The following is a 24,560-nucleotide window of genomic DNA, read 5'->3' as shown; positions in this document are numbered from 1 at the left end:
TATTCCCTCAGCTGAGCTGCCTTGATGTGCCTGGGTGCATTGGTACCTATATATAGTCTACTCTTCTCTGGAAGGAAATATTAATAGATAGTATGTGTGTGTGACTGGGAAGAGAGGAAGGTTAGGGGTTGTAATTGGGATGTAAAGTGATTAATACATTAATTAAAATACACAGCAATAGTAAATATTAAAGGTTACAAATGATCTTTGCTCTGAAATTAAAATTTGTGAAGGATCCAGGTACAATATGTTTGCTTCAAAAAGGAATATAAGGTTATTCTAGAAAAGGAAAAAAGCAATATCAACAAGCAGAAAATAAATGAACTATGGCAGAAAAATTTTAAAAGGAAATATTCAAGACAATCAGTGGGGTATTTTAGTTCAGTTTCAAAAATTAACAAGCTTATGAAAAGAAATGATAAAAATAATCAAAGGCTATGTTAATGGCATAGGATTTTTGCTATATTAAGAATCTTATATGCAACAAATTGCATGTTGAAAATATATACATAAAATGTGAAAAATTGATTAAGGAAAATCATTTTAGGAACTTTGAACAACACTGGTTTTTCCTAATATAACAGAGACAAACTCTTAATAAAATAGAGTTAGAACTGTTTTAGGAGCCAAAGACACCACACACACACACACACACACACACACACACACACACACACACACACAAAATATAGGGATAAAATTGAGAAAACAATGTTAAGGGCTGCAAACACAGGTCAGTATCATAGTGATGGCCTAAGGGTTGAAAGGCTCAGGGTTCAATCCTTAGTACTACAAATTAGTGAATTAATAAATAGATGAATGAAATTAGAAAAGGTGACTATGCTATGCTAAGAAGAATGTAAAAGCAATGCTTGCAGACGGAAATTTTAGAAGCTGAATCTTGGAAAAATACAAGTAAGGCAAAGAGACCCATAACAACTATCCTTTATCTTGAGAACCGAAGATCACAGAAGAGCCAAGAAGGACACAGAATTGTTTCCTAGGAAGTTTGTGGAATAGTAGAAAAATATAGATTGGCAGAAATACAGGAAAAAATGTTTCAAGAAATCAAGTTCAAACAGTACAGTGTAGGTGGAACAGAAAAGAATAAATTTAAGGGAAGAGTCATTTGAATTCTGTGCCAAGTATGGTGAAGGCAGTAAAGCACTCCTTTTCTTGTTTATTTTAGAATCAGTCCCATAGAACTAGAGTGTATGTCATATTATATAATTAAGGGAAAAACAAGATCATCAAATCTACTAGAGGTCATTAAGAAGCAATTGATACTTTTTTCACATATACAAAAGTTAAAGAAAAACCAAATGTAGTCCTGTCAAAGACAAGATGGATACAGTTTGTAGAAGAACTCAGGCAGGAGTTGATACTACAGTCAGATGAATGACTCAAATGAACTCATTTGTATCGTTGAGTCTGGAGTGAACGAGAAGTTTGAGTTTGCCTTCTTCAGTGGGGTCATAAACAAGGCCTACAGGGGGTCTTGCATCCTGCTCAAGTTCTTTGCTTTTTATTGTCAGCCTCCTCATTAGAAAGCCTATCTCCACGTCACAGCGCTTTCACATCACTCTCTGCACTTTTACTGTGCAATTTATATGACGGCTGACCTTTTTGTCCATTAAAATCATTGTTGTCCTAATCACAATCCATTTTGTTCAGCACTTTCATAATGTCTGTCACTTAGGAAATTAACACAGCCATAAAATTAGCATAGTCTGATAGCTTGAAAGATATCATAGAACTTTTTAAAATGCTGAAGCTCACAGACATCTCAGAATTCTTGCAGCTGTGTTAGAGAAATTATGAGAAAATGGAATGATATTTGATTTTTCTGGGGGAGATGTATCAAGAAGTCACCTAAGTGTAGATAAGGCAGTAATAGTAGGATGAAATAATGATATTACATTCAGATACATTGTAAGTTACCCAATAACATCACTCTTTAAGAAGGGCCCGTCATAATTACTGCAATATTATATTTAAATGAACTGAACAGAACTGCAGCAAAAATTTCTTACAATTGTTTATATGTATCCTCTATTTAATTTATGAAATGGAGATTATAGTAGTGCCTAAAATTTACTTCACAACGTTTTTAATGATGAAATATTTGCAGTGGATGTATCTTATAGATTTGATGTATCACAGATATTTAGCCTAAGATAAATTTTTTTTGTGAAAATATACTGTTTGAAGGACAATAATCCATGAAGGGTTATTTGTATTTAATATGGAAATAGTTCATGATATTTTGAAAAGCTGACTTTAGGAAATAGGACTTAATGGGAAGTAAGAAAAAAATTGCTTCTGGACTCAAGCTGCTGTTTAGGAAGTGTGGGTTGAATCCCGAGGAGAATCTGTATGACAAAGGATGACGCTATATGTCCCAATGGGATTGGAGTAAGAGAGTGAGTGGTTCCCAATATAAGTCTACAACTTAAAATGTGTTAAGGGTGGTCCTTTCGGCGGTACATATACTAAAATTGGAACGATACAGGGAAGATTAGCATGGCCCCTGCGGAAGGATGACATGCAAATTCGTGAAGCGTTCCATATTTTACATTCTCCTTGTGGGTCCCACGTGTGGAGAGTAGGAACTACTTCGGACATGCACTCTGGCAACCAAACTTAGATCGCTTCCCCCTGGAAGGACAGCCTTGCCAGGCTACGGAGGAAGAGCTTATAGGTAGTAAACATGAGACTTAATAGGTTGAGGTCAGATGTTAGGGGAGGAGGGCTCCCCTTTCTGACGACTAAGGTAGAGGAGATGAAGGAGGAAAAGGGGCGACAGTTTGCCTACTAGGTTAAGAATAGGTGTTGTTCTTATGATTTCTCCTATAGAATTTAGCATTTGTAATGATTTTTTTTAAAAAAAAAACACAGCCTTTATTAATTCAGGCAATGTTATATTCATTAATAAGTTATTACAGTTTCCTTTCAAAGCATATGGCTTGACCTAATAGCACATTATAGATTCTCTAAAATGCATGAGCTTTTTATTTATTTTGATTTTACATATTCTGGCCATTTTACAATATTTTAAATTTTTTATTTAATTATTATTTTATGCATATGGGTTTTCTTTTTCTGCCTACAAGAATTCCTGTACGCACAGAGTCTAGAAGAGGGTGTCATATCTCCTGGAACGGGATGGCTGTTATTTACCATGAGAGTACTGGAATTGAACCTAGGTCCTCTGGAAGAGACGGTAACACTCTTAATTGCTAAGGCAACTCTACAGTCCTTTTGCCATGTGGAGTCCCTCCATTTTTCCCATCAAACGGTTTCAATGACCATAAGCATTTCCATGTGCATTCATGGACCAAAGGCAGGTTGAATTGGGGAGAGTATTAAGAATGATCAAGCCGTGTAACAACTATCCTTCAATTATGGAAAGTTTATTTCAAAGATCCTTCTTCCTGTTCAAGAACAGGGAAGAGAAAAAAAGATGTTAATGTGTTTGGATTACATTAAAGATTTAAGATGAACTGAAAGAAAGGGAGGGAAAAGTGCTAATGGCAAGAGCACACGGAAGAGGCATTATTATATTACTACTAATGCACATAAAACATCGCCTATTAAAATACGATGGCAGTTTTACATCCTATTAAATACATCAAAGCTGTACTTCAATTACAGACCCTTTTCTACGCATGTTTTAACAAATATGTCTTTAATAATAGAACGTAGCTGCAAGTATTTAAATGCTAGACACAAGCTCCGCTATGTCATACAGTTATAAGGGAGAAGAAAAAAAAACCAGCACTTGCTGAGCGCCATATATTGAGATCTTCACGTTTTTACACTTTACATCTTATGGATTTTCAAGTAAGCACCTGGGCAGCAACTCACTTTAAGGTCCCATGCCTCTGGGTTGTGATGGTGAACAGTGGTTTGTGGGGTTATTATTTCCATATGGCTATTTGTGGAAATAAATCATGTCCTTGGAATGGGATGAGAATAGAAAAAGCTTGATCATAATTTTCTGTGATGTTTTTTCTGCAATAACTCCAATGACTGTAGTAGTCAATGGATGGTCCGGAGTTATTGTTAAATTAAAAATTCTCACCTGAACAGCACAGACATTAGTTTTATGGGAATATCAAGCACAATGGTGCTTAAATTAAACCTACAACCTTCCAGCAACATAATTGTCATTTTCCTTACCAACTGAGAACAAAGCTGTCCTAACACAAGTTGTGGCTTGATTTTATTAACTGGAACTGACACAGAGGAAAACCAGCATAAAACAATACATGTGAAGAAAATGCAAATTAAGTCACTTCTATCAAGTGGTATGAAAAAGATAATTTAATAAGAATAAAGTAACTTTGGCAAATCCGTACTTTCATATCTTCATGCTTAACTGTGAATGAATTGTATTCTTATGAATGGACATTTGTGCATACAAATATGTATGCAAAATGTATTTCTGACACTAAAATTAAAATCTATTGAATCTATTTCCTTTAATTTCTATTTGGTGCCACAAAAGTCAATGATATTCGTGTTCTAATTAATTGCACTTTTCTGAAATACTTGGAATCTGATATTTTTCTTCTTATTCTCACCTTCAAGTTTTGGCTTTTCTGGCATTGGGTATTCAGAATAGAGGAAACAAAGTCATTATGTTTCAGTAGCTGGCCTTTTGGTTTTAGCCTTAAGGGTTGAAACTGGACTTATCTTGATGAACTTTTGGAAACTCTTCTGGGAAAGTCTTCATCATCACTACTTAAGGCAAATTACATTTCCAATTACATCCTGGCACTTATCTACCTCAACACACCCTGGTGTTAGAAATACAGTGTGAGCCCATTTTTCTTTTGTTTTTATACATGCTGGTGAGCTAGTCACCATATATATAGGATCCATATTAAAGAATAAATTCCTTGTAACCAACTCCCACTGATAATAACCCTCCATTGCCTAAGAAAGCAACCAAAAACCTACCTGACCCCCCTTAAAGGAAATGGGGCGTCATTCTCTTAGGTTTCTTCTGGCTGCTTAGGGACAGATAATACCTAATACGGGCCCAAATAAAATGGGCAGTATAGTATTTTTGGTCCAGTTTCTAAATGTTGAGAAATTCCAGGCTTAATTAAAGTCCTGTGTGGGACAGTCTGAAACGTTGGACCAATTGGGATTCAAAGCTTTCTTTGAAAGTGTCCTGGGAGCTGTCTTCTTCTGATAAGGAGCAGCAATTGAAGCACTTGCTGCTGGAACATGAAGAATACAGGATGTCAGTGTCCAGCATGCTGAGAGGAATGAATCCTGTCAGGTCTGATTCAATGTCAGTGTCCGGTTCTTTTGTTCTGAAAAACATGTAATTTCTCACAAGTACTATACAGTCCTAAAATTATAAGTGTATATGGTGTGCGTGAAGCACAGAAAAATTAAGGCTGGTTTTCTGCTCTTTGTAATGAACAGAAAAAAAAAAGACTTATGTAAATCTTCATTCATGCCATATGAAGAACGCCGTCTAATAGTAATTCATAGGGGTTCTGCAGCCAACAAGAACCATTGTCTATGCCTAGACATTCATATTCCCGCCAGTCTCAGAGCTACTCCCATAAGTTACCTGCTTGGTCTGCATTTTAAATTCCTCACATCCTGATTGTATCCTGCTCCCTCATTCCCTCCCAATCCTCACTCCCTTCCTCACCCCGCTCTCCTTCCCTCCCCTAGTACTCAGAAAGAGGAGCCCTGAATTTAGATGCACCGAGAGAGGAAATATGTTTTCTTCAAGGATATCAAATACAAACAGCCAAAACACTAAGCATGTAACATTTATATAATTCCTGTATGTGTCATGGTTTTTCTAGTTATAGGTAGTTTATTGAATATATGTGTAATAATATAAATGTATATGTAAAAATTTTAAAAATGCATGAAAAAATAAATTCCTTATCCTGTATATTTTTACAGATTAATTGGTCACTTTTTTCTTTTTTTTTAAATTGAAAATAGCTATTTTTATACATTTTACTTATGTTTTTCCCCTCCTCAGTTCCTCCCAGATCCACCCCAATCCTCACCCTCTCAAATATACAATACTCTCATTAGAATATAAGCAGGCATCTAATATAATAATAATAATAATAATAATAATAATAATAATAATAATAATAATAATGAAATAAAAACAAAATAGGAAACCCAATTTTTGAATGTTTTTGATATTATAATTCCATTACTTGACATTTTTTTTCATCTCTTCCACACCACTTATTGTATTTCCTGCCCTGCTTTCTCTTAAATTCATAGCATCTTTTACTCCAATTGTTGTTACATATATATGAGCATATGCATAAATACAATCACCAGTCTGTATTACCTACATATGTATGCTTTCAGGGCCGACCATTTATTATTATGTAATAAATGTCTATGTATCCCCGGAAACGAGCACCATTTTTCCAACATTTCTTGAATGTTATTGAAAGTCTATTATTTTAGGTAATAGAATGGCTAATCCACTTTGCTTCCTGGGTCCCTTTGCTACAGAGACTGATGCACCAATCTCGAATCATGCATGGTGGGAACCTAGAACCCCTACTCAGATGTAGTCAATAGGCAGCACAGTCTCCTTGTGTATATCATAATATGGGGAATAGGGGCTACCTCCGGCATGGATCTGGTACCTACTTCCTGATCACTTGCCTCTGGTCTTGACAGATCACAGAGGGAAAGGATGCAGCTAGTCCTGAAGAGGTTTGATAGGCTGAGGTCAGATGGTAGGGGAGGAGGGCTTCCCCTTTCTGAGGACTAGGGGAGAGGTGATGAGGGAAATAGAGTGAGACTGGGAAGATATTAGGGAGGGAACTACAATCAGGATGGAAGATGAACAAATTTTTAAAAACTAAAAAATATTTCTTGCTTCTTATAATTGTTCTGCCACATCTTCTGCAATGATCCCTGACGCTTAGGTCCTGGAGTTGTTTTGTATCACTTGGGATTGAGCATCAAACTGCATTTTGATTGGTTCTATATTTCCATATGGTATATCTCTGTTACAATGTGAAGCTTCTTGGATGATGTGATAGAGGTATACTTATCTGTGGTATGAAGTCATATATGTGGAATGTAGTTAGGCATTGTGCTGGTTTAGTAAGGAGACATTGGAGGTTCTCCTTCAAGATCCATGACATCCGAGCCCTGAGTACTTAGACAGATTTCCAGCAACAGACACGCTTTCTTCCTCCTTGAGCTGGTCTTTGGACCAATTGGAGAGCCATCAAAGTGTGCATGTTAATATTAGACTCTTGGAATTATTTTGTATTACTGTTCACTATTAGGTTTCATAGGCTGGATAGTACTTTTGTTTGCTTCCTTCTTTTGGCGACTTGTAGAATGTCTCTGGTTCAGTGACAGCTAGGCCTCAGAGAGGAGGTCTTCAAGGAAGTTCCAGCTTAGTGGCTACTAGGCACTATTTGTAAAATGCATCATTTCTTCAGCAATAAGTGTTTACCTACCACCTTGTAACAGAACTCCAATGCCAATAACAATAGCCTTTAATGTTTAGGATTCAATTGGACAACCCTGATCAGGAATGCAAAGGAGTATCTTCATGTCATTTCCTGGGGTTTTTGATAAATTGTCCATGACCCTAGTGGAGTCATTGCCATTAGGTGTTTGACAGTTTTTCAGATATATTATTATTGTTATTTTAACTTCCTATTTACTTCTTCTGTATTTACTTTTCCACCCTCCCTAACTAGAGGACCCTCATTTTTAATTTTTTCCATTTAGATTATGCGTGCCCTGCTATTATTCTGTTCTTCAAATATTTGTTATGTTTTATAAATTGATTCATTAAAAATGAAATATCAATAAATAATTAATTTTCTTATCATGTGATGTGAGCTGTTTCTTCTACCTATTCCTTCTACCATAATTATTGAAGCATAATTTGTCAGTTTGACTAATAATTATTTTGACAAACTAAGTGATAGAAACATCACTGTTGCCATGATAGTGGGAACATTTTTATTTTTCTGGTATGTAAAATTATGAAAGTTTTGCTAGACAAAAGAGCAGAAATATGGAATTCCTCTCCAAGATGTTAGTTAGTAATAGGTATGGAAGAAGAACTTAGGTGAATATGATTAACTTAGAATTTTGAGGTCAAGCCTTCTCACAGTACAGTGTGCCTCAAGTACAATCACAGCATTTTCTTTTTCTTTCTTTCTTTTTTTTTCTTTTTTTCTTTTCTTTTCTTTTTTTTTTTTTTTGGTTTTGCGAGACAGGTTTTTTCTGTGTAGCCTTGGCTGTCCTAGACTCTCTTTGTAGACCAGGCTGGCCTCGAACTCACAGTGATCCGCCTGCCTCTGCCTCCTGCAAGCATTTTCATATCAGAAAAACAAACAAAACAAAAAAAGGAAGAGAACAGGTGCAGTAAAGATGGCTTCAGAGGTTAAGAGCACTGGCTTCCCATTCAAAGGTCTTGAATTCAATTCTCAACAACCAAATTGTGGACCGCAACCATACATAATAAAATCAGATGCCTTCTCCTGTCTGAAGGCCTCTTCTGTCATACAGTCATACTTGACAATAGAGTGCTTATAGATACAAATGGATTGAGCTAGAAATGATCATAATGAGTGAGGTAACCCAGAAGCAGAAAGACTCAAATGGTATATACTCACTTATATCTGCATATTAGCCCAAGGGGCATGTCCCATGAAAGCCTTCACTTACCAGGAAACTGGGACAGAGGGGAGGATGTTCTAGTGGGACTCTAGATGAGAGAATCATGGGAGAATGGCAAAATAGAAGGATCCAGAGGGTCCTAGAAGCCTACAAGTAGAACATTATGATAGGCAGATTTGGGCCCAGGGGTCCCGCTCAAACTAAGGCACCAGCCAAGGACAATACAGGTGGTAAACCTTAAACCCGTACCCAGATCTAGACAATGGACAGAACACTCTCCACAGTAGAGTGGAGAGTGGGATATTACTTTCTCACATACTCTGGTGCCTCACCTTTGACCATGTCCCCTGGAGGGGGAGATCTGGTGGCACTCAGAGGAAGGACAGCAGGTTACCAAGAAGAGACTTGATACCCTATGAACATATACAGCGGGAGGTAATCCCCCTCAGGAACAGTCATAGGGGAGGGGAATAAGGGGAAAATGGGAGGGAGGGAAGAACAGGAGGATACAAGGGATGGGATAACCATTGAGATGTAACAAGAATAAACTAATAAAGGAGAAAAAAAATAAAAAAAATAAATCTTTAACAAATCAGAGTACAATTAGAAATGTACAAAAGGGAAGGTGATGTGAAGATGAAACACAGTCAGTTAATTACCCTGGATTGAATATTAGAATAATGCAATAAAGTCTGGGCATTGGAACAGTAAGAATCTATTTTCTGACAACTGTGGATACCAATGTTCTAAACTCAAACATTTAGCAAAAATCAAGATGCCAGTAGGCTTCACTGTTTCATCTATATAGCACACTTCTCTCTTAGCGAAAATCTATAACTTGTTTTTCCAAGCTTCTGGATACACACACACACACATACACACACACACACACACACACACACACACACATATACATATACACATATACATACATATACATATACATATCCTAGGTTGCATTATACTCTATAAAATATTCTATTTATACATCTCACTTAACCACTTTATAAAAAACTTATATGGACAGAAAAATAGTCTTTCTTGGAATATAGATATTTGATGTTTAATGCTTGGGTGATGTGTCTGGCTTTCTTTTGATCACTCAGTATTCAGTACTCTCTACTTTATTGCTCTGGGAGAACATTTAGCCCTAGAAAACCAACACTATCAGAAGCAAATTTACTTCTCTTCATTTTGCTAAACATTTTCCAAATGTAGCAATAAAGAATAAAGGTCTTCTATGCTACAGAGTAATTTTGGACTTTCAAGGAGATAGTCTGGCAACTAGTGTTTCAACTAAGGATAAACGCAACTATATCTCTTTTATCTAAAACAATAACCAAAAAGAAAAGGAAGAAAAGAAGTAAAATAAAATACTCCAAAAACATTCAAAGAAAACCTTGGCATGTCATATAAGGAAGATATTGCAATCACAAAGATGAAATAGCCTTTTCTAGGAATGAGTACACCAATAGTCTATTCAATACCAAATATTCAGCCCTGAACACATACAAACATGTAACATTATACAGATCAGGTTTTATCTATGTATTTATAAATTAATATGTATATACATACACATATATAAATATAACAAAAAATAATGATGAAAGAGGCCAGGAATTTGGAAGAGAGCAATAAGGGATACATGGAAGATTAATGGAACAAAAGGAGGGAAAATGTGTACTTACATCCTTATCTAAAAAATAAAAGAAATAATTAAAAATGGTAATGAGATTCCTAGAGCCTTCCTTATTTAATTTTCAGCACTAGAAGCCACTATTACTTTATTTTTTTTTTGCTTTAAAAATAACTTTTTTTATTTTAAGATTTAATTTATTTTTCTCTCTCTTTTATTAATTTATTCTTGTTACATCTCAATGGTTATCCCATCCCTTGTATCCTCCTATTCTTCCCTCCCTCCCATTTTCCCCTTATTCCCCTCCCCTATGACTGTTCCTGAGGGGGATTTCCTCCCCCTGTATATGCTCATAGGGTATCAAGTCTCTTCTTGGTAACCTGCTATCCTTCCTCTGAGTGCCACCAGGTCACCCCCTCCAGGGGACATGGTCAAAGGTGAGGCACCAGAGTATGTGAGAAAGTAATATCCCACTCTCCACTCTTCTGTGGAGAATGTTCTGTCCATTGGCTAGATCTGGGTAGGGGTTTAAAGTTTACCATCTGTATTGTCCTTGGCTGGTGCCTTAGTTTGAGCGGGACCCCTGTGCCCAAATCTGCCTATCATAATGTTCTACTTGTAGGCTAGAAGCCACTATTACTTTAAAAAGTGAGTTTGCTCTGCAAACAAACATAAAAGACCCTGGTTGAAAGTTTATCATGGAAAGTGATCAGGTAAGATACCCAATGTCACATATGTTTCTACACATATGTAAATATACATTTGCAGTTCACCTATATCAGAGAGAGAGAGAGAGAGAGAGAGAGAGAGAGAGAGAGAGAGAGAGAGAGGGAGAGGGAGAGTAACAATTTGCAACTCCCTTTCTCATCAACTTCTATACCTATTCTTAATCTTAATAAGTTCCCATTTCCAGTAGCATGAATACATATCACCTTTCCATTTAAAATGCACTTCATTTTTTGTTTTTAAAATATATTTTATTAATTTATTCATATTATATCTCTATTCTTATTCCATCCTTGCACCAAATTACTCCCCTCCCCTATGACTGTGACTGAGGGGGACCTCCTCCCCCTGTATATGCTCATAGAGTATCAAGTCTCTTCATGGTAGCCTGCTATCCTTCTTCTGAGTGCCACCAGATCTCCCCATTCATGGGACGTGGTCAAATATGAGTCACCAGAGTACGTGTGAAAGTCAGACCCCACTCTTCACTCAGCTGTAAAGAATGTCCTGTCCATTGGGTAGATCTGTGAAATGCACCTCATTTATATCTGCTTTTCTATGCTGTAACCAAAACTGAGACAGACTTTCAAGAACAAGGTGCTAATTTTTGTCTCAAATCTGGATATGAATGGTAAATAGCCTTTTTGCTGAAGTAGCAAGACAACACGCAACAAAATAAAACGGCATTGTGTGCTTGTGCCTTTTTTTCCTTCCCTCCTTATAAAGCCTCTAGCAGTTCTGCGTCTGTGTCTCCACCTCATAACTTTATCTATTCATAATGACCTCCCAGCGGCCTCTCCTGTAACTATCATAGTCCAGATTAGGTTTCTGCGTTCTTTGCAACTCCCAACAGAAATAGAATGCCAATGCATTTGTTCTGGGGTGGGAGGGGGTACTCAAATCCCATTCAAATAAAAGCATTGTTACTTAACATTATAAATCTTGAAAAGAGAAGTACAGGAAAGATATTACTGAAGCATATTTCAGATTCATCTTAAGAGGAAAATATATACTGTTATAAATCAGTATAGATATTATAAGTGTAAATAACTCATAATCCTGGAGTATTCAAATGATAAGTAAAAGGCAAAGCATGATAGCTAGTGACAGATGATTTTTAGGGATAGGAAGTGGAGCTTTATGAGGAAGTTTTACTATCATATTGCTATTTTCATGTTAATTAATTGCCTAGAAAGCAAATTATTTTCATGGTCATAATCATCTGTGTTGATTATTTTCCTTTCCAGATGGGCCTCTGGCATAATGATAAATGCTGTTCAAAGCAGCATGGTGTTTATCTGCCAATGTTGTTCTATGAAAGCAGAATTTATAAGACAACACAGCAATGTTTTGTCTATTAATAGAGTGTGCTCATCACAGGTAGTGATGGAAAACACAACAGTGGTCGTTAGTGATAAAACAGACCTATATTAAATATTAAACACCAATATTATCTGAAGAGGAGAATACATATGTTTAAGTATGACAAAAAATCATGCTTTAAGACAAAACCAGTTTGATGGGTGAATACTTAATGAGTTAAGAAAAGAAATAAATTGAAACCCAACACTGACTCAACATTCCCATGCAATCACTTATATTTAGTTTATTTGGCTGCTATTCCTATTAAACAATATGTTTTCTAAACAGGTCTCTATAATTTCTCTGATTAATTTGCATGAATTTGCAAGATTCAATAGAGGAACAAAATGGTCAAAGTAAGGCTTTTATACCTCAGTGTTTAGAGATCAGTAGTGCCCATTGTTCATGTATGCAGGCATGTAAAAATATGAAAACATAAAATCTTAAAGTTTCTCACAAGTTTTAAGAGCTTAGAAAGTATATACATTTGTTATTTCACTTGTAGATATCATTTTTTCCAAACCTATATCAACTAAACTAAACAATTACAAAATGTTTTGAGTGTTCTATTATAGTTATGTTGTTAAACAGGCATTGCAGAATATATAAGGCCTTTAAAATACATAGAGTTTATGTTTGATATTAACGTCAAATAGAGATGTTGTATTAATAATTATCATAATTGATATCATATGTATCATATATTATTATAAACATATGAATTTGTGGATTTATGCCTAAATTTCTTAAGGCTGTATTTTTCTGAAATGATTTATAATCACCAAAATCCACTTTTATATGTCCAATATCTAACAAGTCAGCTATAGAACAAAATGGAATTAATGAATATGATGATACTTCTATGCATTTTATCACATCATTTTACAATATGTAATCACTGTCTAGAAAATAAAGTTGACAATAAAATATAAGAAAAACGTGGAAGTTGGCAAGCCTTATTGTATCTTATAATCCTCATTTGTCTCTCTCACTCTCATACACTCATTAAGCAAGTTCATGTTTGTACAGAGAGAATGAAGTCATTGAATGAATTAACAGGTTACATTTCACTATTTTACATCATTCCAACACAGTCTTCTTTGATTAGCTACTGATATATGATTCTTAATATTAATATCTTAATATTAATATCTTAATGTTAAAATAAGAGACTGGCTCAAATAAAGGAATTATATATAGTATGCAATTGCTATACAGAAAGTCCATTTGCTAGTACATAAAATGGCAGGCAGCCTTTAGAGTTAAAAGATTCTTGAGGAAGTAAAAATAATTTGTCATATTAAAATAATAGCTGCTTTGAAATGAAAACAATTTTATATCCTTTCTTGTCCTTGCTAATTAACATAATGAATTTACTCTTTGTTTTTCTCAGTAAATTTTGTTTAAATTGTTCTTTGGTCATGCTGAAATGTTAAAATTCCACCAGTACTCTTTCATAACAATATTTACACTATTCATGTATCTTTCCTTTTATTTACTTGCACATGAGTAGATACTGAGATATAGGCCTTGTTTTTAAAACTTAAAATCCAAAGCTAGAAAAGGTTTTCATTGTTGATATAAGATGACTTCATTTACCAATCTTTATTTTTAAGTTCTAAGTATGAAATAAATTAAATATCTTTAAATTGGTTATTTGCCCAAATCTTCTTTTTCTTTTTTTTTTCTTTTTTTTTTTTTTTTTTTTTGAGACAGGGTTTCTCTGTGTAGCCTTGGCTATCCTGGACTCACTCTGTATACCAGGCTGGCCTGGAACTCACAGTGATCCACCTGCCTCTGCCTTCCGAATGCTGGGACTAAAGGTGTGCGCCAGTACACCCGGCCCAAATCTTCTTTTACTTGACAGAACTGACAGAATATTCTCCAGTAATATTGTATAGCTTAGAGGCCCTTAATATAGTTTTACTCATGTTTCCAGATTTGTAAAAATACTCTGACCAACAGTCCTTCAGTAGAGGCTTTCAAGTAAATAACTATTTTTATTTGAAATATCTATATTTCCCTTTAAAGCCTAACAACTAAATTAGTAGAAATTAGTACCAGGGGTGTTCTTTCCATGTCCAGTGTTACAAAATGCTTCTTCATACTCCGGGAAATATCCATCCTGGGTGCCTCCAGCATATTAGGAAGAGTGGCAATGGATAAATTCACAGTAGAAAGATAGAATGGGTATTCTGTGTGTGTCAGTTTGTTTATGGAGATCAAGTTATACTCAATAATCTCCTGATCACACACTAATTTTTCAGCTGCTTCATGCTTTCTCTTAAATATTTAGAGTACCCAAGTTCATTGTTTCCAAACTCAAGGAAGTTTTAAACAGCAAAGGGACAAGAATAAACAGAAACGAAAAAGTATGGTTCTTTATATGGTGATAACTAAATGTGAAGTTTAAAATTATTGTATTTATCTTCTATTACCAAATACTAAAAATAACCTTATCTGGAAAAATACAAATATGTGAAAATGATGACTAATAAAAAGTGAAAATGTCTAAAGTGACCGTGTTAATTAAAACTTTTCTTAGAAGTTAATCTGCCTTGATCCCTCAATATGTCACAAAACAAACAAAATTAAACAAATAAGAGGGTATCCATGTTGCTCTCTATTGACTTGATGTCAATTTTAAGTATCACGTATTAATGTGCTTCAGTGTTGACTAATACAGAGCAAAAAGCTATATGAATAATGGACATTTCTGTGGAAATATAATTTTGCCATCAGTGTGTATTGTATTTGAACTTTGATTTTGGATCTATGAACACATGAAAACATAGCTTGGTTTAATTTTCCATCTACACAGTAAAATTGTGAAAAGTAAAAGCTTCAACATTTTGTCTAATTAAAAGGATTCTAGGAAATTAATTCAGAAGACCTGATGCTTGCTAAATAAGCTTCTTATTTTGCTTCTGCTATTGTTATTTGATTTCTGGAATATTGCATGAAGATATTCTTGAAAGGAAGAATTTTCCACAAAATAATTATAAAGGCATAATCACTGGTAAGTACTAAGGGAAGAATATTTTTAATTTATTGTTTCTAATGCAGAAAATAAACACTTGACCCTTTTTGCAAAGGAGACAGATGGAGAATGTTGTACCATATTCGCTTTTCCAAGGGTCTTTTGTCACTTCTCTATTTTTATAAGCTATGTAAAGTATCCCACGGAAGTATCCTTTTAAGTACACATTATCCTTCACAACTGCAAAAATACAAGTACACGTCTAAAATCCCATCCATCAACAGCCAGAATGGGATCATCATAAAGAGAATCTATGAAAACAAATGTCAACATTGATGTGGCAAACAGATGACACTACAGATCATATACCCTGTTGTCTTTGTATCCTGCTATGGAGATCTTTTTACTTTCACTAATAGTTCTGGCGTACTCTACATGTTGATCAGAGAAACTTCTTTATTCTGTGGATGGCAGTGCACGAAGAGATGCACAATTTCTCAAAATGCTGACATTAAGAGCTGGTACTCAACATTAAATATGATATCCTAATTAACATCCCACCAACAATGTTATTTTTTAATAATCTGTAGGAGCCTAGTAGTTGTGTTTTATCAGGCCTATATTTATTATTACTTCAGTAAAAACCCCCAGCAATCAATCAAGACACAGACACCTGTTATATTTTAAAATGGCCTTCACTAACCTGGGGTAGGGCAATATCAATCCTGTAAACTACTTCCCATAGTGGGGCAGATATGGGACCCCTACCTCAATCCCATGCTAACAGTTTCTAATAACTTTTATCAAGCTACCTCCCATCCATAATCCCAAATACTTGCTAATGTTTTTCATCTGGGCCAAATCTTCCATCCACACTGGCCATGTGCTTTTCTTCTTTCTAATCCATGGTGGCCTTCCTCTCTTCCCTTCTCCTCTTTGGGTCTGTCTCTTCTCTCCTTCCCAGGATTAGTCTGTCTTAGCTTGAGAACCTTAGCCACAGCTATCTCATCTGCCCTGCCCAGGTGGGATGGCTTTTTGTTAATTAGTATCAAAATACATCAGGCCATCGCCCAACAATTCTTCTTTTATGTCTAAATAAAAAGGCCATTATTTTTATATACAGTAAGAACAATTATAAAAAAAGTATACAGTTGTAATCGAATAAGTTAAATAAAAATTTAAAAATTATAAAAATTTAAAAAAAAGAGAAATTATAAAAACCAATAAGTAAGACATGCATACATAATGTTTAATCGAAAGATATTTGGCACCCTTTAAGAAAATATTATGTTTTATTTTGGTGAGTTTAAAGTTTTAAACTAAATCAATATCTATCAAAGCCTAAATCTATCAACCTAAAAATATCTATCTAGATATAAAAGTTTCTTCTTAACTCTGAAACAACTAAGCTTAATTTAAAACTATCTGTTCTTCAACCCCATCAGAGACTTGAGAAGGAATAAATTTAGCTACCTAAGTAAACAGGAAATGCAGGTTGGCAGCTTCCAAAATGAAAATATGACAGAAACAGTTTACTGCCTGAACAGACACTCAAAACTAACGCTAAAGCATCATCTTCAGCCTTTTGGCCAGGTGTATCTGACAGACGTTTGAGAATCAGGAAACATTGAGGACTTGCTTACCCTACTTGGCAGAGTCTGGCCTTCAATTCTGCCTGTATCCAAGCTTGACCATTTTAGGCAGAATTTTGTCTCTGGGAGAAATGAGGACATTTTTATCCAGTGGCTGTTTTGCAACACTCAAAGCCATCTCCACAAAGAGATTCTTTGATGCTCATCATCTTTGTGGTAGACTGGGGACTGCCAGGAGTTAACTTGTCTAATTGACACAGAATCCTTAAAATAGTAAAAAAAAAATTTTAACTGCTATATTCTGTAGGTCTCTGTGGTTAGACCATGTCTAACTTTTTACCTTATCTATTCATAGAAATAATAATATCTACCTGTTAAACCTCTTATATATATTCGTATACTTGACATGACCAAGAATTGATCAACAATTGACCTGTATTACTTAATTATCCTAAACAGTGTACAATAACAGTATCAGAGTATTGGAAGTAAACCATGTATTAATTAAGTTGTATGTGTACAATACCTCATATTAGAGTAGAAATATAATGTGTGAAGAATAATATTAAATTTGAATTCTATTTCAATGTATCAATTTAAACTTATTTTGTATCACTATACAATATTCTATATCAATGAATCAAAATCAACCTTATTTATAAGTAACAATTAAGACCTTAAGTTTAGGAGTAGATTAAATAATCTCCTTTTGTCCTATCATCCCTACATATCTCTGTACTCCCTTTTCTTTCTTTACAACGCCTATTTCCATATCTCTCAATGACAATATACATCTATAGCCCCCCCAAAAAAGCAACCTAAAACCTATCCAACCCCCTTAAGGAAAATGGAGCATCTTTCTCTTAAAGTTTCTTCAAGCTGATTTTGGGCAGAGAATATCTTGTAGGGGCCCAAATAAAATTTGGTTAAACGAACTAGGAATAGTATTTATGGTTCAGTGTGGTGCCCGCACCACCGCGGTACCGAGTCGAGGGCGAGGGGCTGTGGGTTTAACACACACACACACACACACACACACACACACACACACACACACACACACTAACACAGCTAACACAGCGGGTCCTTCGTGCTAAGAGAGCAGCAGCCGCGGCAGTGGTTTATTCTTCTCTTTCCAGAGTTCCAAAGAGCCTTCTTATAGGCAGCCAAACAGGAATCCTCCTCCCAGGTGAAATCCCTCAAGAGGTAATAGCACACAGGAGGAAAAGTCTCGAGGAAGGGAGGGGCGCGTTCTCAGATAAACACAGATATGGAAGCTGCTAGAAACAGAACATGAAACAGCAAGACAGGCAGGCAGCCCAGTCGGGCCTGGTTCCTACAATTCAGTCTCTAAATGTTGAGAAATTCCAGATTTAATTTTAATCCTGTGTCGAGCAGTCTGAAATGCTCGTCCAATTTGGACCAGGAGCCTTCTTTGAAACTGTCTTTTTCTGACGAGGAACATGAACCAAAGCACTTGGGACTGGAACATGAGGAACGCATGATGTCAGCATCTGAGCATGCTGGTGGAACGAGTGCTGTCAGGTCTGATGCAGCATCAGTGTCTAATTCTTTAATTCTGAGAACACATAATTTCTCACAAGCATTATACAGTTCTAAAACTATGAATGTATTAGGTGTGCAGGATGCACATGTCTCAGCCAGTCTCAGAGCTATTCGAATAGGTACTGGAATTAGAAATGTAAGTTAACTGCTTGTTCGGCAGTTTCAATTTATGTAAGCATAGGCTCACTTAAGTTAGCAGTCTCTCTTTTACCCAGATCTATTTAATTTTCACCTCTTTCAAAGATGAAACATAACATCACCATTAAAAATGAACTTACAATTATTATGATATTGATATCAAAATAAGACTGTCTAGCACTAAATGTCCTTCTCTATGCTCTACGGCATCTGATGTATAGACACCTTATCTTTCATGGATTGTCCCTCTTAAAAGCATTTTTTTATCACTTTTTTTACATAAACCTCAAATTGATGTGTATCTTTAGATCAGTAAAAACACATAATTCATTTTTTGAATATTGAACAGTATGTGATTCAATGAAGACATAACTTGTCAGTGCAGTATCAAAATAAAACATAAATTCACTATAAATGCATGCAGTAAGATAACCATAGTGGAGGTTTATGTCCCCCGCCCCCCAACAAGAAACAGTTTTATTTTTTCAGTTTTGAATTAGTGAGTTTATTAAAGATATTGCAAGCAAATGTAAAAAGAACAAATAACAACAACAGAAGCAGCAGATAGACAGTAAAGCATCACCAAATAGGGTGCTCACGCCACCTAGCAGAGACCACTGTATTAGCCCAACAGAGAGCGCTAACACAAGGTAACACCAGCCAATCGTCTGATAAAAAAGTTGAGCAGAAACTGACTTAGTTTTTCATATGTTTTTTTTCCTTTAGGATCTGTTAAAATACAGTCTTTTAATCACATTACATTTCACTCCATTTAGGCCTGAAGCACATACCAATGTTTATTGTATGGGTGGCCATTGAATACCGTCTTCATAATAACCAGGCTATGTGAAAACCTAGGGAGTCATGAACAAATACTGTGTCCTTTAAGGACAATTAGTAAACCAGAAACTCTTTTCGGTGGAAAATATCTCTCTGAAACAGAAGACATAACCTTGTTAAAAAATGTTAAGACATTATAGCATCTCTGCTTCAGGAGGGTGTTCAGTGTTTCCAAACAGCATCGTTACTGGCTTCACATATCACAAACATCATTATCTGGTTGTACATTTCTAAGGACTAAATAACAGGTTAATCAATATAGTAAAGTAAGTATGTTTCTGAAAGCATGGACAGAATTTGAAATGACTTAACCATGTGCTGCCTGGAGGGGGAGACCTGGTGGCACTCAGAGGAAGGACCAAGAAGCTTGATACCCTATGATCATATACAGGGGGAGGTAGTCCCCCTCAGGAACAGTCATAGGGGAGGGGAATAAGGGGAAAATGGGAGGGAGGGAAGAATGGGAGGATACAAGGGATGGGATAACCATTGAGATGTAACAAGAATAAATTAATAAAAAATTTTTAAAAAGAGAAAAAAAGAAAAATGTATATGCACATATGCATACATGCATGTATGTGGTTGTATGCACATATAAATATGTATAGACAAGATAATAGGTTATCATGGAAAAGGCCAAATTCTAAGAAAGTCATGTAAGTTCAAATTGTGAAAATTAATTCAAGTGATTAAAACAGTTTTAGTGTAAGTACCATTCTATGATTATTTTTTATGTCCTATAATTCCTACTGCTAGCCATTAAATTCATATAAGTAATGGAATATTCACAATAAACACGTTTTGTTTTTATTGTTAGTTGTATCATACAGTTATTCATATGAATGGAAAGTTTCCATTAATTTATTAAGATTTGGGTCATGTGTTAGATTTTTAAAATTATTCCTCATATTATAGTATTTCTCATGTATTTATGAACATAAATGCCGCGCAAGCATATATAAACACATACATGTATACATACAGACATCGTAACATAATAAAAACAATTTATATCATTCCATCGTTGTCTTTATCTTTAGTTGCCATAGAGTCTAAATCCTATTCCTTATGTAGCTGTTGGGGCTTAAGGGCTCATGTATTAATCAGTTTGAAATCAATTATAAATATAGCAGCTCCACCTTCTTATTCTACTGTGGTCATTGTTATTCTACAGGGAACAGAGTGAAGTAAATTATGATATCAACCTTATAAACTGATTACATCCTCAGTATCCAGCTACTGTAAGTCTTCCAGCGCTTTTGTAAATCTTCATTTATATCCTGTCACAGTCAAATTCGCATGTGTGAAGTGTTATAAATTATTAGACTAAATAATTTCCTTAATTCTATTTATAGGTCCATCCAATCACCTTAATACTGTCTTCTAATGTTTTTCCAGTTTCCATCTGGCCATATAAATCTATCTATATTTATTTTTGCATTATTTTAGTAAGACCAGCAACTGCACTCTGTTCAAATGTGATTTTTTTTCTTCAGTGATTATTATTAAGTCTAGGATATTACTAAAAACAATTATACCCATCCAATATTTACCACTACTTTAATTCATGACTCTGTATAAAGCATGCTGTTTATTATACTACAGTAGCCTAACTGCAGTAGACCACTAACACCTGTACCTGTATCAAAAGTTACCATCCACTTATTTTCTTTTACCAGGGTGTGTAGGAGACCAGTGCTCTCACCAATCCACAAGAAGCTTCTCTGATAATAACTTTTTTCTGTTGGGAAAAGCAAAGTTAAAACAAGACAGCTCCTGAGTTTATGTGAGTGGTCAGGCTTGGGTGAGTGTAGTGGAGAGATTTGGTAGACCTGAGTGATCTTGTGAGGGGGAGTGATCTGCTATAGACTAGTGATCTGAATCCTCGCCTGTAAATATTTGCTTTCTCAACTTCTGATTTTCTTCCACAATTTTGGTTGGTTCCTGAATATAGATACATAAAAGCCCTGAGAACTCAGCAACTATGTCATATTATTTATGCTCGCATTCCCCTAGTGTTATAATGCTTGTTTCCTCAATCCTAACACAATGCGCCATAAATACTCTTGCTTAGGTCAGGCTTGTCTCACTATAACAGCATACCATATCATTAGCTAATGATCGATCCATCTACCGCCTTTGTATTTTTCTTCACTGTACATTTTATTATCTACCTGACATTTTAGTTTCAATCCCTCAACTCACTTGTCCTTTATGACATTTTCACACTGAGAATACTTTATGTTTCACTTCTTAAAAAACAGAGTAAATGTTTTTCATGCTTGAAAATCTGTATCATCTACCTATACATTCTGTCTGTCTATCTATCTGTCTGTCTATCTATCTATCTATCTATCTATCTATCTATCTATCTATCTCTCTATCTATCTCTCTATATTTATCTATCACTTATCTTTCTCTTGTCTAGCAGCTCTCTCTTCTCTTTTTACTTTCTTCTCACAGAATAGTCATGAGTACAATACCAAAAATGCTTGTGTTAATAAATTTTACCTCTTTCCTATGCTTAGATTTTAATAATTGAAAAGTACCTTTCAATTAAGATATTTTCAGTAAATGTTTTCTAAATTAGTTAATGCATTTTGCTCCATCACAACCTAACAAATCCTTGAATTTAACAGACTTGAATCAACCAAATATTAACACCATTACCTATGAGACTTTATTTTAGATGATACTTTAATCATTTTCTAGTAATCTCTGTTTTTAGTTTTCAAAATATTACAATAATATATTGAGTCTTGTTCATTTACATAACAGCTTTGAGCAAAAAGGTCTGTGGTATAAGTGAAAAAAAACTGTAAAAAATGAGAAATAGAATAATGTCACATACAGAAACAACAAATGCAATAACTGAGATGTCTTAAATGTAAATCTTACTAAAGATAGAATAATATAAATACATAATTATTGATTTGGTCTGATGCATATTAAAATATTAATATATTAGATACATTGGCTGAATGAAGCTTATTTATATTTTATTTTTCCTCTTTCTTAGTAATTCTGAAATGTGGCTTAATAGGTTATATAATTCTTGTTTACACATCAAATAATTACTATCTCCACGTGGATCAGGGATCCATGTGATGAGCAAAAGAAAACCTATACCAAGTAGTCAATGGTAAGGAAACAAGCAAATCAACATAGTGATAGCTAGATCAGTGATGTTTGTAATTGAGCTGCTACCATTTCCTCATAGAGCAGATAGAGCCGTGGGGAGAGTTGCCTGAATCCACCCCACTATTCTATACTGCTTCCCAACGGATCTGGTATTGGACATCAATAATATACATAGGATAGGGAAGTTTGGCTGACTGTAGGTTCCAATGCTAGAGCTTCTTTTTTTATTACTCTCTGGGAATCTAAGACATGAATATAATGAACTATGATGTATACCCTCCCATTTACTACCGCTTTCTTTGATTCTCCCAGCACTTCCACCTTCTAACTTCATTTCTTCTCCACTCCTAACATTACTATTGTTGTTTTGCTGTCATTATTATTTTCTTTATAATCAAATTCATCTCTATCTTTGTCTTCTATTTGACAACCAACTAAATCTAATTACTGATCCCCATATGTGCCTTGGTGTGATGTTACTAATGGAGCATGGGAAAGTTGTGATTTGTGTTCAGATGGGGCATTTTAATCATTTGACTATTTTGAGTTACCCATAATCCTGTATATTTCTTGTCATCAGGTTCCTGTAAGTAACTCTAACTGCTTCACTTATATGGAATCATTTTTGTTTGTTGATGTTCTAATTGCGGGTGAATAGATAAATAAGTATAAAATCACCATTTAGTTGCATATATGTAGTGTCGACCACTCGGTGTTTAAAAGTCAATCAGAGGTTTCATATTTTAGCCATCATCCATTGACTATAGCACTTTATCTAGAGTTGGATCCTTGTGAAATAATTTCACCAGGATGACAAGTTAAATTGTGTCAACATATAGACAACTATATTGTTGAGTTTTCCTGTGTACATCTGCCCATTTATATAAAGAAGAAGTATTCTTGCAGTAGACACTCTAGTCCTCTAGATATTACAATATTTTCTCCTCTATTCTGGAATGTTTCCCAAAATTTAAATGAAGGGTATGAATTCTTAATGATCAAGTAGGGCAGAATAGCCCATTGTCAGTGATTCTTCTCTGCATCTTGGCCAGTTATAGTTTTCTGTAATTGTCTCTATATGCTACAAAATGAAGCTTCTTTGATGAAAGTCGAGAATTATATTGATATTTTGGAATAAGAATTGCCATCATTTTTTGAAATTATACAGGTTTCGATAAGTGGTGAAGTTGGGTCTCCTCTAGGTTCTACCGTGGGTGCTTGGCTATGTTCTAAATGCTCAAAAAACCTCAGTTTAAAAGTTGAAAGGTGAGACTCTATGAGAAGACCAATTGATTGTCCAATGTCAAATGTCCAGACCTGAAAATATACACTTAATAGCATTGCAAGACTAAGCAGAAAAAAAAAAAGAGGACATAAATCTGAAGAAGAAATGAGAGGTCTGTGGGGGAGTTTGGAGGAGGAGTAAAAGGAAAGGGTGAAGTATAATCCCAAGAACTAAAACAACATTTTAAAAGGCTGTTTAGTTGTACTACATGTGTACACAAAACTAAGGAAAATTTCACACAGATTTTATAGGGCTTTCTGAGGTCACTTAAGAAGGTTTTGGAATACCAAGTATCAAATTCAAGGAATAGTTGTCTGTTACATCCATTGCATCCTCAGCTGAAATCAGAAGCCCACATCATATCACAGCAGTATTGGCACTGACACTGAATGCATATTTCTGCTTAGTAGCATGGCTGTCAATCAAGGCAAAGGGAAACATTCATCTCTCATAAAACTTTCCACAGAGCTCATCTCCCTGGGCTTTGTGAGTCTGTTTCTAACCCTCATGCCAGACACAAAGCTCATTATTGCTTGCCATGATATAATTTTCAATATAAAAATCAATCTTCCATATAAAGCTGCCAGAATATTTATTAAATTTAATGCGCTTAAGCAAGATAAAAAT

The sequence above is a fragment of the Acomys minous genome (genome assembly GCF_964271855.1).
Source record: "Acomys minous genome assembly, chromosome: 15".
NCBI classification, from domain to species: Eukaryota; Metazoa; Chordata; class Mammalia; order Rodentia; family Muridae; genus Acomys; species Acomys minous.
Note: the sequence above shows the minus strand (reverse complement) of the source record.